Raw genomic sequence first — 15,626 nt, 5'->3', positions numbered from 1 at the left:
ATGCTCCTCTACCTAAGGGATCCCGAACTTCTTCTCCCCTACATTCTCGAAACCCTAGATGGGTTCCACAGATGCACCGGGATCCAGATTAACCACGGCAAGTCTTGCCTATTCCCCCTGGCTGCACTTAGTGGAACCAAGAAAGAACACCTCCCCCCTCTGGCCCTGAAATGGGAACCCACCACGTTCAAATATTTGGGCGTCGCGATCCACCGGGACCCCGAAGCCGAACATGCATTAAACACGGGCAGGGCTAAGGAGGGACTGGCTAAATCAATTGACCTATGGTGTAAATTGCCCCTTTCAATGGCTGGCAGGGCGGGACTCCTTAAAATGGTTGCACTCCCGCGTCTTCTACATTTCTTCACTAACGTCCCCTACAACATCCCCCAACGTTTCTTCAAAGACCTGAGCAAACTATGTAGGAAACTCCTATGGCGGGAGGGGAGGCACAGAGTTGCCCTAGACATAACTCAAAGACCGTACGAGAGGGGAGGCCTGAAAACCCCTAACTTTGAGCTCTACTACATAGCGGCCCAGCTTAAGCACGTGATCCAGTGGATGGCCGATGATGCCACGACGGACACACGCCTATTGCAGCCCCCAGACGCACCTTGGTTGCTTAGGGACCTCCTCTGGATCAGACCAATACCTAAAACGCTGGATGCACACCTCATCCGCCTAGGCACTCAGATCTGGAGTCGGGCCTGCAAATCGGTCAGGTTGACCGACCCCTACTCCCCACAAATCCCTATAGCCGCCATCATGTCCACTAGACCGGAGGACCGGAAGGCGATCCGGAACATGTGGGAACCCTCCGGTGTTGCCACCCTGGGCGATCTGATAGACGACCAGGGCACTCACACATTTCCCGAACTGCACGAGTTGACTGGGGTTCCACTGGGTCAGTTCCTTTTGCATGGGGCGGTGATGGACAGGCTTAGGAAGCGATGGCCGGAAGCGGAATCCCAATGCGCCGGACACGAGACCATTGAGAACTTGGTGGGCGTTGCAGAGGGGGGACACGAAACCTCTAGGCTTTATGAGATCCTAATTGACAACACCACACATAACGAACTCACATGCAAGGGTAAATGGGAAGCCGAGCTAAACACGCTATTCGGAGACACGGAGTGGGAAACAATAACACACTACCATAAAAAAGTCTCCAGGAATGCCCGATTCCAGCTTATCCAATTTTACATCATCCACAGGGCCTACCTTACCCCTGCTGTCATCTCGAGATTCAATGGCGCCTGCGTAGTGCCGTGCCCCAAGTGCCAAGAACCCGCGGCTTCACTGACCCACATGTTTTGGGCCTGCCCGGATATACAAACCTTCTGGTCGCAAATTCAGACCAGGATAGCCGAGGAGGACATAACGCTAGACGTGCAATCCCCTAAGGCATGTCTACTGGGCTCATATCCGCGAGGCAAAAAAAACAAACCCCTCAATAGGCTCAAGGATTTGATGTACATCCTCGCAAAAAGGCGCATCGCAATGGCCTGGAAGTGCCCCAGGGCCCCTAGACTTGTGACATGGTGGGAAGACCTCCGTAGGTGGTCTGTGGCTGAAACCGGGGCCTGGGAGCTGGCACAGCGACAGCAGAAAACAGGTGACTCGGAAGACCTCTTGCAATGGATAGCTCTCACGACAGCCCTGTTCCGTCCTAAAGAAGTCAGTACCTCAGGTGAGGACCTGGACAGCCCGGGCTCACCCTAACACCAATGGCAGACCGCGCAACCCCGGTCCGGGTTCGCATGGGGGGAGGAGGGAATGGGAAGTTATTGTGGATATATAACTGATTGCTATGTGGATGATGCTGGTTGTATAAGTTTCTTTGAAAAATCAATAAATATATTTCAAAAAAAAAAAATAATAATTGGCTTGTGTTCCAATCTGTTTGGATCGCTTCTGGTGTACTAGAGGTGTGGGGCTGTTTGCTGGTTTAGAGACCAGTATTCATCCCTGGACCAATGGTTCCCCGGGAAGTTGATTCGTCACACATAAAAAGTGAGGAATTTTGGAGCTACTGTCTAAATACTGATCTGGAACCTGTATACATAGCATTTTATAGAATCTGGGGGATTGTATCAAAGCATCTAAACACCTTGAAAAGCGAAAATGTAAAAGAAATTCTTGAGCAAATTCCAGGAAAGCAAAGCAAATAAATATGAAAGCTATATGTAATAGACGACAACATGAAACCCACTAAATGAAATTACAAGATGATATGTTAGATATTAGATTTCAGATTTTATTAATCCGTTTTACATGTATTATCAATATATAAGTATTTTTTTTTATTTTAATGATTTTTATTGTTAGAATATTGATTTTGATACAGATATCAACAGGTTACAGACTTTGAATAAAACAAGAACAACAGAGAAATGACATAGTAATTGATTTTGATCCTTTGTAATAGTATTTCTATAAGGCTAAATCATTTGTTAAATTCACTTGCGAATGTAATATGAACTATAATAGATATAAACCGCATTAGTATAACATGTAGTTTAGAATTAATTATATCACAGGTCTGCAACGAGTGATTTATATATAGTGAAAATAGAGATTTGGGGGGAGACGTACTGGGAGACAGACTAGAGACATATAAGGATAAGGAGGGAAGAGGATAGGGGGGGGAATGGGTATATTGGGTTATTTCATCAAAATAATCTAATCATTTCAAACATTATCAAGTTCTAGCATTTTTGAATAAGTATGGCAATATGAATAATGATGCTAATATAAGAATGTAAATTTATGTACCATGAGCAGTTGCATTAAAACAGTTAAGATACCTGGTGAAAAAATACCATTTAGCATTATATTTAGGAATTGTGTTGTGATTATTGGCCATGCACATCTCTAGTTTATGAGTGTTACAAATGGTGTTCCACCAGATTTTGGTGGAAAGTGAACTAGAGTCTTTCCAGTTAGCCGTAATACATTTTAAAGCTATACAGATGAATAAGTCATAAAGTCTTGCAGAGTCAGATGGGAAATAAGTTGTAATGGCTATACTTAGGTCTTCGTTTTGCCCCTACTATCCCAAATACGATCAAACTCAACACTGAAACACTACTGGGCACCCTCAAGGATCTAACATCCAAATGGTCTCCACTATACCTCTCCTGGTGGGGGCGCTTAGATACTATCAAGATGATGCTTACTCCCATAATACTATACTATCTGCAACTTCTCTCCGTCCCATTATCCCTTTCCTTTTTCAAATCCATTTACTCTATACTACTTAATTTTCTATGGGGAAAAGGAAAAAGTAAGAGAATTGCCCTGACAAAACTGAAAGCCCCCTATGATATGGGGGGAGTTAGATTCCCTGACTTTAAATCATATCATCATGCATTTCTTATAAAACAATCTCGTCAATGGTTCATTGATCCTATATCCGCTGATATCCCAACCTGGTGTACATTAGAAAAACAAGTAGTTTTACCACACGAAATCACGGACTACATATACATTTTCAAACATTCAACTAAAAAGATTTCAGACCCTATTAAAGCTTCAATATCTGCTCTACAAACCTTTCTTTTTCCTCACACTATAACTCCTAGTAAGCATCTTTCCCCACTATTATGGCATAATAAGAACATAGTAATTAATAACAAGACCCTTAACCGCAAAACATGGATTCAAAAGGGTATCAGATTCATCCAACAGATTATAGATGACACGTATGTCCTTTCCTTTCAGCAATTCTCCACCACTTTTAACATTACTAAGAAAGACTTTCAATTTTATAACAACTTAATTAATTCCTGCCTTGATGCACTTGCCCAATTTTCCAATGAAATTCTTACTCCTGATGCCCTTAGACTAATGCACCTTACCTCAGGTGGTGAAGTTCGAGCCTCAAAAATTTACAATATGCTCACCTCAAATTTTAAGATTTGCCCTATACGTCTGAAATGGGAACTTGATTTGGGCTTCATGTTTGAAGATGAAATATGGCATCGTCTGTTTGCTAAAATTAAACAAATATCGGTATCAGCAAATATATCACAACACTATTATTTCTTCATGCACAGAGCATTTATTACTCCAACCAAATTGGCTAAGTCTAATCCGAATTATAATGCTAAATGTTGGTCATGTGGCATATCTCCCGCCACATATATGCATATGTTTTTTGAATGTTCATTTACTGTTAAATTTTGGCAGGAAATCTGGAAGCTTCTTAAATGTATCTTCTGTGTTGATGTGCCCTTTTCCTTTGTTAACATATTTTTAGGAAATATATAAGTATTTTATCAAAAGAGTTTCCACTGTATGCTGATAGCGTGTGTACTTTTAATTAGGTTTGTTGTGATGACATGCGAAAAGATTAAATCAAAATTTCTAATTTATGATATGTAAAAAAAATCTATAGGAATGATTTTGTAAAGGTTCTTTTATGAATCAATACAAATAAATAAATAGGTTAAAGGCAGATGCTGAAATGCTGGACATTTGTTCTCAACAGGTCCTGAAAAGAAAGCACATGTTGCCAAACCAAAAGACAGCTGCTGAGAGGTGTCAGTAGATAAGCTCAGCAAAATCATATATGTCCACAATGCTTTTTCTAGCATGGAACATTATGAAAGGTGGGTCTGAGTAGCAGACCTCACTTGTGAGTAAATGTACTCTGTAATGATACATGAGGATTGTACACAGTAAACTAATATGTAACAAATCTGATGATGTGAGTACACATGGTTAACTATTCACCTTGGGACTGAATTAAAACAACTGATAATTGACAATTTCTAAGACTGTGAAGGAACAATGGGCCTCATTACAAGTTTGCCGGTCCAGTAACAACGGTGCCGGTAAGCTGCCAGCACCGTTGTTACCGGACCTGCAAAATACGAGTCTGCGAGTGGGTGCCCTTCTGCCCACCAGGTCTGACATGGCGGGTGGAAAGGCACCCGCTCGCAAACCTTGACGGATGCACCGGCACCATTAATGAATGGTGCCGGTGCATCCCTCCTTCCCATTCCCATTAAGTCCAATGGGACTCAATGGGAATGAAGAGTTATTTTTACCGGCACCCGGCAATTGGTAATGTAATGCCCCGATAATTCCCCAATGCCGGGTGCCGGTAAAAAAATGACTCCGGCAGCAGCCATGCCAGTTTTACCACCAGGGTCATAATGACCCCCAATGTCTTGGATGACAATATGAGCAAGGAAATAGTAATCTGTATATCAATGAAATGTCAACGGTTTCGAATTGAATTAATTGTTTTTGATACATCTTAACAAAGTCTAGTAATGGGAGAAACATTGACACGTGCCACCATTTGGATGATGTTGGTTTAGGAAGGTTAAATATTAACCTAGGATGACTTAGGACAAGCAATTTGTACTTAAGGAAGAATAATAATGTTTATCAATAAATCCTTTTTTATGCATAACTTTGACTTAAGTTTAATTTAAATTGGTGCAGAACCCTACTTAACTAATCTGCATTTTTACTCACTTGCGACAAAGCTACCTGCATTATTTTGCTATATATAAAAAAGCTCACGCTACTCTGCCCTCGCCAATGACCCCAGCCACAAATGTTTGAGCAACTCCCTTTTAAGAGTCTAACTCATCAAGGTGAAAGTATCTAGTGAGGCCATCTGCAAAGGAATTCTGAGATTCAGGTATGTGCTTGATGTCCATATTCAATCCTGCCAAAGAAATGGCCATTCGCAAAAAACGGCATGGACATTAACCATCTGAGAAGCCTGTGGTCTGTTTGGACAGTAAACAGTGGCGTCGCTAGAACGTGGACTGGGGGGGCCTGGCCCCCCCCTGTGAAGCCATGTGCCCCCCCTGCCTAACACGAGCAGTGACCATGTTCTCTCCCCTTACATTTGTCTGTGCCCCCACTACTTTTGTCTTTGGCCCCCTCTGTGCCCCTCCTAAATTTGATTCCTAGCGACGCCACTGACAGTAAAGTGAGACCCAAAAATGAATACATGAAGTATAACATTGGGTTGAATATCTCGTTATTCCAACATAATAGCATCTTTGCACTCTGGAGATAGTTGTACTGGTGTTTCTTGTGTAAGATTTGCAGCAGGCAAGTAATATATTGACAGAAACCTTGAAACCCTTGAAAGCCATGGAAGGGGGACTACACTGAGGAAGAGGGATAAAGACTAGGAAAAGGGACCAGGAAGGGACCGGGAAGTGACAATAACATTAGAAGAGAGACTAGGGCTGAAAGAAAATAAGGAAGAGGAATTAGGAGGAGAGAAATGACCTAGGGTGAGAAAGAGGAAGAAAGTAGCATGAGGTAGAATACAAGGGACAAGGAACATGGAGAGAAAAAAGAAGAGTGACTCCAACAAGGAAGGGGTACTAGGAGGAGGAAGAGGGACTGGGATGAGGAAGGGGGATTAGGATGAGCAAAACAGACTCGGACAAGGAAGAGGCACTATGACAAGGAAGAGAGACCTGGACAATAAACAGTGATTAGGAAGAAGTAGAGGGACACGGATGAAGATTTAACACTAGTAAAATGAAAAGAGACTAAAACAAGAAAGCAATACTAGGACGAGGAAGAGTGACGGAACATGGAAGATGGATTAGGACTACAAAGAGGAACAAGGAAGACAATTAGGAAAAGCGCCTAGGATGAGGAAGAGGGTCTAGCATAAGCAAGGGGGACTTGGATGAGAAAGAGGTACGATGAAGTGACAGAGGGGCTAGGACAAGGAAGAGGGATTAAGACTTTGGCCCTCATTACAACCCTTGCGGTAAGTACCAGTCATTACCGGCATGGCGCAATTACCGTGTCCGTGCTGGCAATAGACTGCTAAAAGCGGCCCATTACGAGTTTGCGGGCACGAGCTTTGCGCCATGCCGGTAATTAACTCCTGCCATGCTGCTAAAGGCGGAATAACACACCTTTCTGGCATCGTATGCAGTGGAAATAGCACCTCCGGCATCCTAGCCATCGGCATTAGCGGTCACCGCTAATAGCGGTCACCTCAAATAGCGGCAACCGCTATTAGCGGTGACCGTAAATAAGCGGATCCGGAAGTAGCGTCATCGCACAGGAACGGGAAAGAGCACGGCGGCCATCTTTAAAAACACAATCCATTGTCATCCACCACAACCAGGAGCCATCTAACCTCCAGAACTCCCACACACCTCAACCACCACCTGTCTGAATTTAGGATGCCAAAAGTTGTGGAAAAAAAGTAGAGATCGGCTGGGCCAGGAGGCAGAGAGGAGCTCACCATGTTGGCTGAAACACTTCAGGAGCATGCAGATGTGGTGTTTGCAACTGAAATGACCCGACCAACGCTGCTGCGCAAAAAGCAGATTTGGGCATTGGTCGCCCAGAGGGTCAATGCTGTTGGCACCACACCCCGCACACCAAAACAATGCCGCAAGCGATGGGACGACCTACGTCTACGTGTGAGAAGCATACTGTCGGCAAACAGAAACCTCGGGATGGCGACAGGTGGAGTTGCAGAGTCGCTCCTAAAACTCCAGCCATGGGAGGAGATATGTGCCTCCACCATAGGCACTGAGTCAATAGAGGGAGTCGGGGACATGGAGAGAGGAGCCCCGTCATCAGCAGATGCAGGTAGGTGTCTCAAATCAAACAATGCCAATACCACCATGATGTTGTTCAGATGAACTGACAGTACAATGATGTAAATCAGGGTCCACCAGACACATAAGCACAAGACTGCCTACAGGCAGTGCAGAGCATCACCTTGTCCACATGCATGATGCACCCCATTTGTGTTGCAACCCAAATGCCTCCATTCATCACCCACCAAAGAGTGAGACAACCTGTATGTCACTCCCCCCAATGTGACTCATCTACCAATCCATATCAATGCAGCCACCCCAATGCATGCTCAATGCCCATAGACCCATCACTAACTCTCTCCCTCCTTTGGTCTCCCACAGGCACACAATCAGACAGCGCCGATGAGGACACCGGTGCCACACCAGGGAAGAAGGCCAGGGCCAAGGAGGGACAACACAGGCCCTCCACTTCAAGGGGCATAGGCCAACCGCTACGACATCAGAAGGCCAAGAGCACACCACAGGCCACAGCACCAATGTGCTCTATGTCCCCCACTATGGCGCCCACAACAGCCAGCATCACCCAAGTGTCGGCGGCAGAAGGGACTGCATCGGCTGCAAGCAGCACAATTGGCAAAACAGCTGCCACAGCAGCAATCTCCGATGATGAGGAAGGGGATGTGCTGCATGTTGCAACTCCCCCTGCATTCCCCGCACATGTCCCCATGCAACCTGCCCGCCACCAGCATCCATGGGCTGTCTCCGGCTAACTCATGGCCGGCAACTCCCAGCCCACCCACAACTGTGCACGAGGAACACAGTATTTCAGGCACCCCTCAAACATCCACCCCAGCCCCAAACACCCAAGAGGGGATCCAGGGCATTGTAAGGCGCCAGCAGCAGCTCACTGGCCTCTTGACACAGCACATTACTGAATGTGATAGTGTAAGGGAGGACATCCGTGAATGTGCTGCTTCCCTGAAGTCAGCTATAGAGTCGAGCTCAAATGACATATGCGCAGAACTGGCCGCAGTGCGGCGCGTACTGTCTGAGATGGTGGCAGCAATGCGGGACATGCGTCCATCCGAGCAACCAAGTACATCCTCAGCTGCTAGTTCCACCAGGACCAGCCCAGTGCGCAGGTCTGGCAGGAACCTACAGCGATCAGACAGGGGGGCACCTGGTGCTGGAGGAGGGGGATGCCAGTAGGCACAGCCTTGCGTACTGGTGCCATGTGGTCCACTGGTGGACAGTACTGCACACCATGTGTTGGGGAGTTGAGGGGGCAGGGGGGAGTGGGTGTGTTGGGGAGTTGAGAGGGGAGGAGGGGAGTGGGTGTGTTGGGGAGTTGAGGAGGGAGTGGGTGTGTTGGGGAGTTGAGGGGGGAGAGGGGAGTGGGTGTGTTGGGGAGTTGAGTGGGCAGGGGGGCGTGGGTGTGTGGGGTGGAGGGCTTGTTCACTTAGTTATGCTTCTTCAATATACATTTTGGTTACTCATAATTCACATGTGTGAACATTGCTTATTGCGTACGTGTGCTTTATTGGTTAACAGTCTACAGTGTCCATGTCCTTGACACACCCAGTGCCCTGAGTGCCATCTCCATGTAACACCCGCCGTCCATGTGTGCTAGAAACATTGGTTGATCAGAGTCTGACGCATGGCACATCCCTCCTGTGCATCGCTTCCTCCCTGAGGTGCTGCCCCATCCCCACCCTCCTCATCCTCTTCGTCAGGTGGTTGCAGTTCAGCGTCAGGGGGCAGGGGCACATTTCGTCTGATGCACATATTGTGTAGCACGACACATGCCATGACGATCTTTGCCACCTTCTCATGGCGGTACAGGAGTGCCCCACCAGACCTGCTGAGGCAGCGAAACCGTGCCTTCAAGAGGCCAAATGTCTGCTCAATCACCACACAGGTTTGTGTATGGGCACGATTATAGTCATCCTCGTGCCTGTTCTGTGGGTTTCGGACTGGGGTAAGGAGTCACCTCTTCAAGGGATAGCCTGCATCACCTGCATGTGGGCAACAATGTATGTGTAAGTTATCACATCATATTTGACCTCATTAAGTGACACCATGGCATGCATTTATTTCTTAATTTCAACCCCATTTCCATGCATGAATGGAGACACACAATGTGACTGCTATGTGTGTATTCCTCTTATGGACTGGTTTGCATGCCATCAACTAGTGGGCACAGGGGGGCCAGTTCCGTGTGAGTGCCCATGCACTGTGTTAGTCCACAGCAGTTGTTTCTGTGATCGGGCAGATGTCCAGTAATTTGTATGCTTTCATCCTGGCACCGTTGATGTCAGCCTCATGATGATCTCACTACACACAACAAATGGTGTCATGCAATTCAGTTGGGCCTCTGTGTCAGTGTAATGGTGTATTGATGAATTTGACCCTCATGTGACTCCTTTGTACGCAGTAATGGGGGACTGTCCTTTCAGTTGATGGTGTTTGGTGCTGTGTATTGGCTATAGTCATTGCTTGTAGCTGCATTTTGTTGAGGGGGATGCGGTCTGATTTGGTACAGTGCACATGCAGATGGCTGTGGAATGGTTGTGACACTGCTTCATTTACATGGTAGGGCTGCTTACATCTTGCATTATGTGGTCAGGTGTCAGCTCCAGTCTGGGCTGCTTTGGGGTATGAGCATGCCCCATTCCCTCTGGCACTCGCAGCCAGGTGAAGTATGCATCTCCCCCCCCCCATCTCAGCCAGGTGAAGTATGCATCTCTCCCCCCCATCTTAGCCAGGTGAAGTATGCATCTATACCTCAATCACCGATCCACATCACATTTCCATGGACATAACATGCGACTCACCGAGAAGCCAGGATCTCTGCCCTGCATGTCGCTACCATGTAGCGTGGTATCGTGGAGTTCTGCAGGACCGTTGAATCATGGGTTGATCCGGGGAATCGGGCACAACAATGTGTGATGATCCTGTTCGAGTCACATACCATTTGCACGTTGATTGAGTGGTATAGCTTATGGTTGCGGTACGCTACCTCCATGGCATGTGGGACCACCAATTCCACATGGGTGCAGTCGATGGCGCCAATGCAACCAGGTATGCCGGCCATTGAATGGAAACCTACTTTGGTGTTTGAGATCTCCTGGGCAGACCGTGGTAAGGAAATGTGGTTGTCTGTGTGCTTGAGGAGGGCATCAAGCACTTGGTTCAGTGTGCGTGAGAATAATGGTTGTGAAATGCCATGCAAGTGCCCCACTGTGTACTGGTAGGTGCCTGTGGCCAGGAAGTGGAGCACAGACACTACCTTCAGTAGGGGTGGGATGGTGGTGCGTGTTTCACTCAGGCTGACAATGTTGTCATGTATCATGCCCACAATGGTGGTGATGGTGTCCCGGTCCAGACGGTACAGGGTGTGGATCTGCTCAGCGGTTAGGTTGAATGGACTGGCTCGGATGCGTGGGATTGGGGGCTGCCTGCGTGGTGCCACTGGCTGTGCTGGTGGGGCATGCTGGCCCTGCCTTGCCCTCCTTCTCCTCCTGCGTCTCCTCTGTGCTGGCTGTTGTTGTTGTTGTAGCACTTCCACTGCAATCAGGTCCTCCAGCCCCAGCATTGCTAGTAGTATTGGAATCATTGTGGAGTGTGACTGGGTGTGGGAAGGGGTGGGGTGTGCTCCTTTTGTGCTTGCCCAGTCTGTATTGCCTCCACCTGTGCTGATTGTGTGCACCTGTGGCAGTTGGGAACATTGCACATGGCCGTTTACAGTTGATCCGCGATGGCGGTATTTGCACCATGGCGGTAAGGTACTTTACGGCCTTCACAAGGGCGTTAATTGCATGTCCGCGCGGCACGTAATGTTCCCCACTTTGCGCCATGCCGGTATTTACGGCATGGGAGGTCGCGTGCCCGCGCCCTTGGCGCTTTTAGCGGCACCGTTAATTACGGTGCCGCTAATAACGCTTTATCGGGTCAGAATCAGCCGGAGCGGTAAACGATGCCGGTAATTCTTTACCGGCATCGTTTCTCACTTACCGCCAGAGTCGTAATGAGGGCCTTTGACTCAGAATTCATAAATTACAGGGCATTGCTGTCTTCTTTTGTTTACTTGCATCTACTCTGAGACAGGGTGGCAGAAGAAATCATAGTAAGTGGCAGGACATCAAAAATAATCTGTGATGAAGCCAATGCATGCCAATAATATGGTCAATTGCCATGCCAACCAAATATTCTGCTTCTAAACACCTATGTTCTTCTCTCTCCTCTCTGTGGAACTGATTTGGCCACAAAGTGGCGCTAATATGCCACTATAGGTACAAAAATATGTGTGCTGCGATTGCATACACCACCTATTCAATGATCCTGAGTCACAGAACGTTTTCCAATGGGGGCTTGCGATTATAAACACATCGGTGAATTAGGCCCACTATGTTTCCCCGCTGGGCCCTAAAGTTTTTTTTCCTTGAAAATAACATCATGGAGATAGGAGCAGGAGGAGGGAGGACAGCTTAGTCAAAACGCAGGCTTAAATCATTAGGTATTTGTATTTATTTATTTATTTATTTATTTATGTATATGCACTTACACATAAGCACTGAACAAACAGTACAGTAAAAGTGGAAACAATGGATGATCAGGAAAACAATTTAGGGAGCAGAAGAGGAAAAATGTTTTGAGCCTAGAGTGGAGGACAGGCGGAGATGGGGAAGAGCAGACCAAAGGCAAAGGTAGTTCCAATGATTAGGGGAAAGGAGGGAAAAGGCATGAAAAACGCAATCATGCACAGTGCAACTTGGGCACGACTAGTAGAAAGAGAGATGGAGAATGCAGGCAAGGAGGAGGAGAATATGATGAAATGAGTGAGGAAAGATAAGGTGAACAAAGGTCCTAGAGCCCAAGAAAATTAAACAGAAGACTAGCTTTGAAACAAAGTCAGCAAAGAGTGAAGAGATGAGTAGGTAGAGGAGCGAAAGGGGAAGGAGAGAAGTATGCAGATAGAAAGATGGTAGATGTAATGTAGAGGAGAGGACTGGCTGTCAGGAAGGCCGAAGAGTAAAGAGGAACAAAGGCAGAAATTAAGGCGTTGGTGACAGAGAAAAACTAAAGATGACAAATCTTTCAAATGTTGAAAAGGTAAAAAAGGCAGTTTATTTCTATAGAGTTAACGTGATGGGAGAAGGGGAGCGAGGATCGCATGCCGAGATTGCGTGCGGTATGAGAGAAGGGCAATAGGACAGTTGGGAACGGGAGAGCAGACACAGGGAAAGAAAAGGCAGAAGAGGAAGATGTAAAGAAGAGAAATTCAGTCTTTGAAGGGCTAAGATGAAGGACGCGACAGCGCGTCCACTGTTGGATGGCAATTAAGCTGGGGGAACGGGATGTGTGAAGGGAGTCAGTAAAATTTGAGAAGGATAGAAATATTTGATTGCCATCGGCGTAGTGAAAGGAAGAGCCGAATATGAAAAGGATCTCTGGAAGGGAAGAAAGCTAGAGGGAAAAGAGAAGCAGTCCAAGAACATAGCCTTGGGGGACACCACATTGTAGCAGAGAAAAAGGGGGCTCAGAGCCAGACCATGAAACAGAAAAAGTGCGATCAGAGAGGTAAGATGAAAACAAGTGAAGGACAGAGTCCCAAAAACTAAGGGAAGAGAGAGAGAGCAAAGAAGGGTGGAGTCAAATGCAACTGAGATAATCGGAGACATTAGAGTAGACAACACGCTTGAGGAGTTTAGAGAAAGAAGGGTGAAGAGAAAAAATACGATAATGAATTTACCACCACTTTTACCACACCTCCAAAGTGATAAAGTGGAAGAAATACCTCCAACACCTGCCTGGAGCTAAATTCAGGCAGGTATTTTCTACACTTTACAGTAACTGATGGAATTAATACACCTGTAATTACCACCTATGGTAATTCCTCAACGTCCCCAACTGATGGGAATCCATGAATTGGGGCTAACACCATGTTACCGCCACTCATAGTCAGGTGACTTTACTGCTGATACAATTGGCAATAACAATAAATGAGCTGGAGGTTATTTCTGTGGAAAACATTACCATACCCGTAATGATCGACGAGGCGAGGGGTACAAGGGAGGTCAAAAACAATGATCTTACTAGGCCCAGTGACATTGAGAACGCACAAGTGCAGGGGAGAGGGAAGTAGGAAAGTGCAAAAGGCAGGTGGGAATGGAAAGTGCTGAACACATGATCTAAGCAACAACAGGTAGTGCGGCCAGCTGGTGCCACAAGTGCAATAATAAGGTGCAGACAAACAGTGTCTAATAAGTGCAGGAAGGGGACTGTAGGGTTGCACATATAGACCCAAGTGCAAGGGTTGCCAGGAGGCAGTGAGGGTATGCGGCTGAGTGGGCAGGGATCTGGGCCCGAAATCAGAGGGTAACCAGGTGCCCAGTGCCGAAACAGACACATCAGCAAGGGAGAGTAAGAGAGAATACAGAAGCAAAGAGGAAGGTCTTGAGCTGCTTCCGGAAGCAAAGATGGTTCTCCTCAAGTTTCAGAGAGGAAGTAGCCACCTAAACTGATTTACCATGAGAAACGATTTGGGAAGTTGACAAATTTGGAAAAATCCATAGTCTTCATATCTTTAAGTGAATGATTAGAGGGCATATACAGACACGTACAACAGCATATACCATTACATGCAAGGCTATGATGCCAGTATAACGTAACAGAATGATAGTATGTATTGACACGCAGAGAGAGAACATGTGGGGGCCTGTTTTCAATGTGCACAAATTCTGCCACACTCCTGTGAAAGGCTTACCACAAACCACCCTCTACCAGATCCAATCCCCTTTGCTCATGAGAAGGACAGAGCATCATCTATTGAGTTACACTGCCATATCTTAGCCACAATCTTCAGGGGCATAATTATGTTGAGATTTCCCAGAAGCAGCGGGTGGAAGTTGTGTAACTTGGAATTGTTTAGTCACATGAATATAGTCTACATGAAATGTAACTACTTTGTAAGCCAGTAATGTCGACAAACCAATGGCCACTTTTATCATTTAACTCCATTCCTTCATTTACACTAATTTCTGAGAAACAAGCAGAACCAGAGCTACTGTGTTGTCCAATGAAAGGTACAAGACTTTCTGCAGGTCTTGTGTATGTTTGTTTTGTTGCGCCATGCCATTTTGCTAGTGGACTTTGTCCCAATATAAATGCTTATCAGCAAGCAGGATATGTTGAGGGTTAAGCAGGCCTGGAGGCCAGGACTGGTGGAGTCTGTTAATGTTTAACATTGGGAAAGCCTAGTGTGTATCAAACCTCTCCGCTCAGCAGCATTTTGCTGGTATCACCCCCACTGAGCTCAGTTCATACTCAGCGGCCATCTATAATGCTGGGCAATGAGGGCTTTCCATTCGCAAATCGGTTGTAACATGCGGTGTATTCAAAGGAAGTTAGTCGTGAAGACTGCAACTCCCAGCATGCAGTAGTTTGTGAAATGAACGGCTGGACTAGAGAATATGAGAATCTGATCTTGTCAGCACTGGACCATTAGGGAAGCAATCCGTCAGAGCTCTAGCCCACCCTCTTCCCGACCTCCCAGACAGAGCCGGACTTGGTGGTGGGGCGAGCCGGGCGACCACCTGGGGGGCGCCACGCCCCCAGGGCGCCATTGGTCCCAACACGCCAGCTCCAGGGAGTCTGTCAAGGGCTCCCCGAGCTGGAGTTGTGGGAGAAGGCGCTGAGAGGCGGCCTTTTACTGTAAAATGTGCCCGCGGCGGCTAGATGCACCCCTTCTTCTGCAGGCACGATTCATAAGAAAGGCGCCATTAGCCCCCCACCACACCAGCGTGGGGGAGTCTTTCAAGGACACCCCAGAGATGGCTAGTGACAGAAGGCGTGGCAGGCGCCTCATTGACATTGAATGGACCCGCAGCAGCGGGCTCATTCAATGACAATGAGCTGAGAGAACTTTGTCTTGCTGACAGTTTTGATCTGTCAGTGTGTGTTGTTGGATACCGAGGCTGGGCCTCATTACTCCAATTTCACCGTTTGAGTGCGTAGTTGCGGTTTAATATGCTTAGTTCTTGAGCTGTGTTCAACGCGCCCTATTTAACCTCCCAG

General features: G+C 46.8%; 1 protein-coding gene across 1 annotated transcript in view; it reads right to left on the bottom strand.

Moving 5' to 3' along the window:
- Positions 1-15,626, bottom strand: part of NCR3LG1 (natural killer cell cytotoxicity receptor 3 ligand 1) — a 722,742-nt gene that overhangs the window by 706,491 nt on the left and 625 nt on the right. The window lies entirely within an intron of this gene.

The sequence above is a fragment of the Ambystoma mexicanum genome, chromosome 11 (genome assembly GCF_040938575.1).
Source record: "Ambystoma mexicanum isolate Mex_15411 chromosome 11, UKY_AmexF1_1, whole genome shotgun sequence".
NCBI lineage: Eukaryota > Metazoa > Chordata > Amphibia > Caudata > Ambystomatidae > Ambystoma > Ambystoma mexicanum.
The sequence above is the reverse complement of the archived record's forward strand: the minus strand, read 5'-3'. Positions and strand labels throughout refer to the sequence as shown.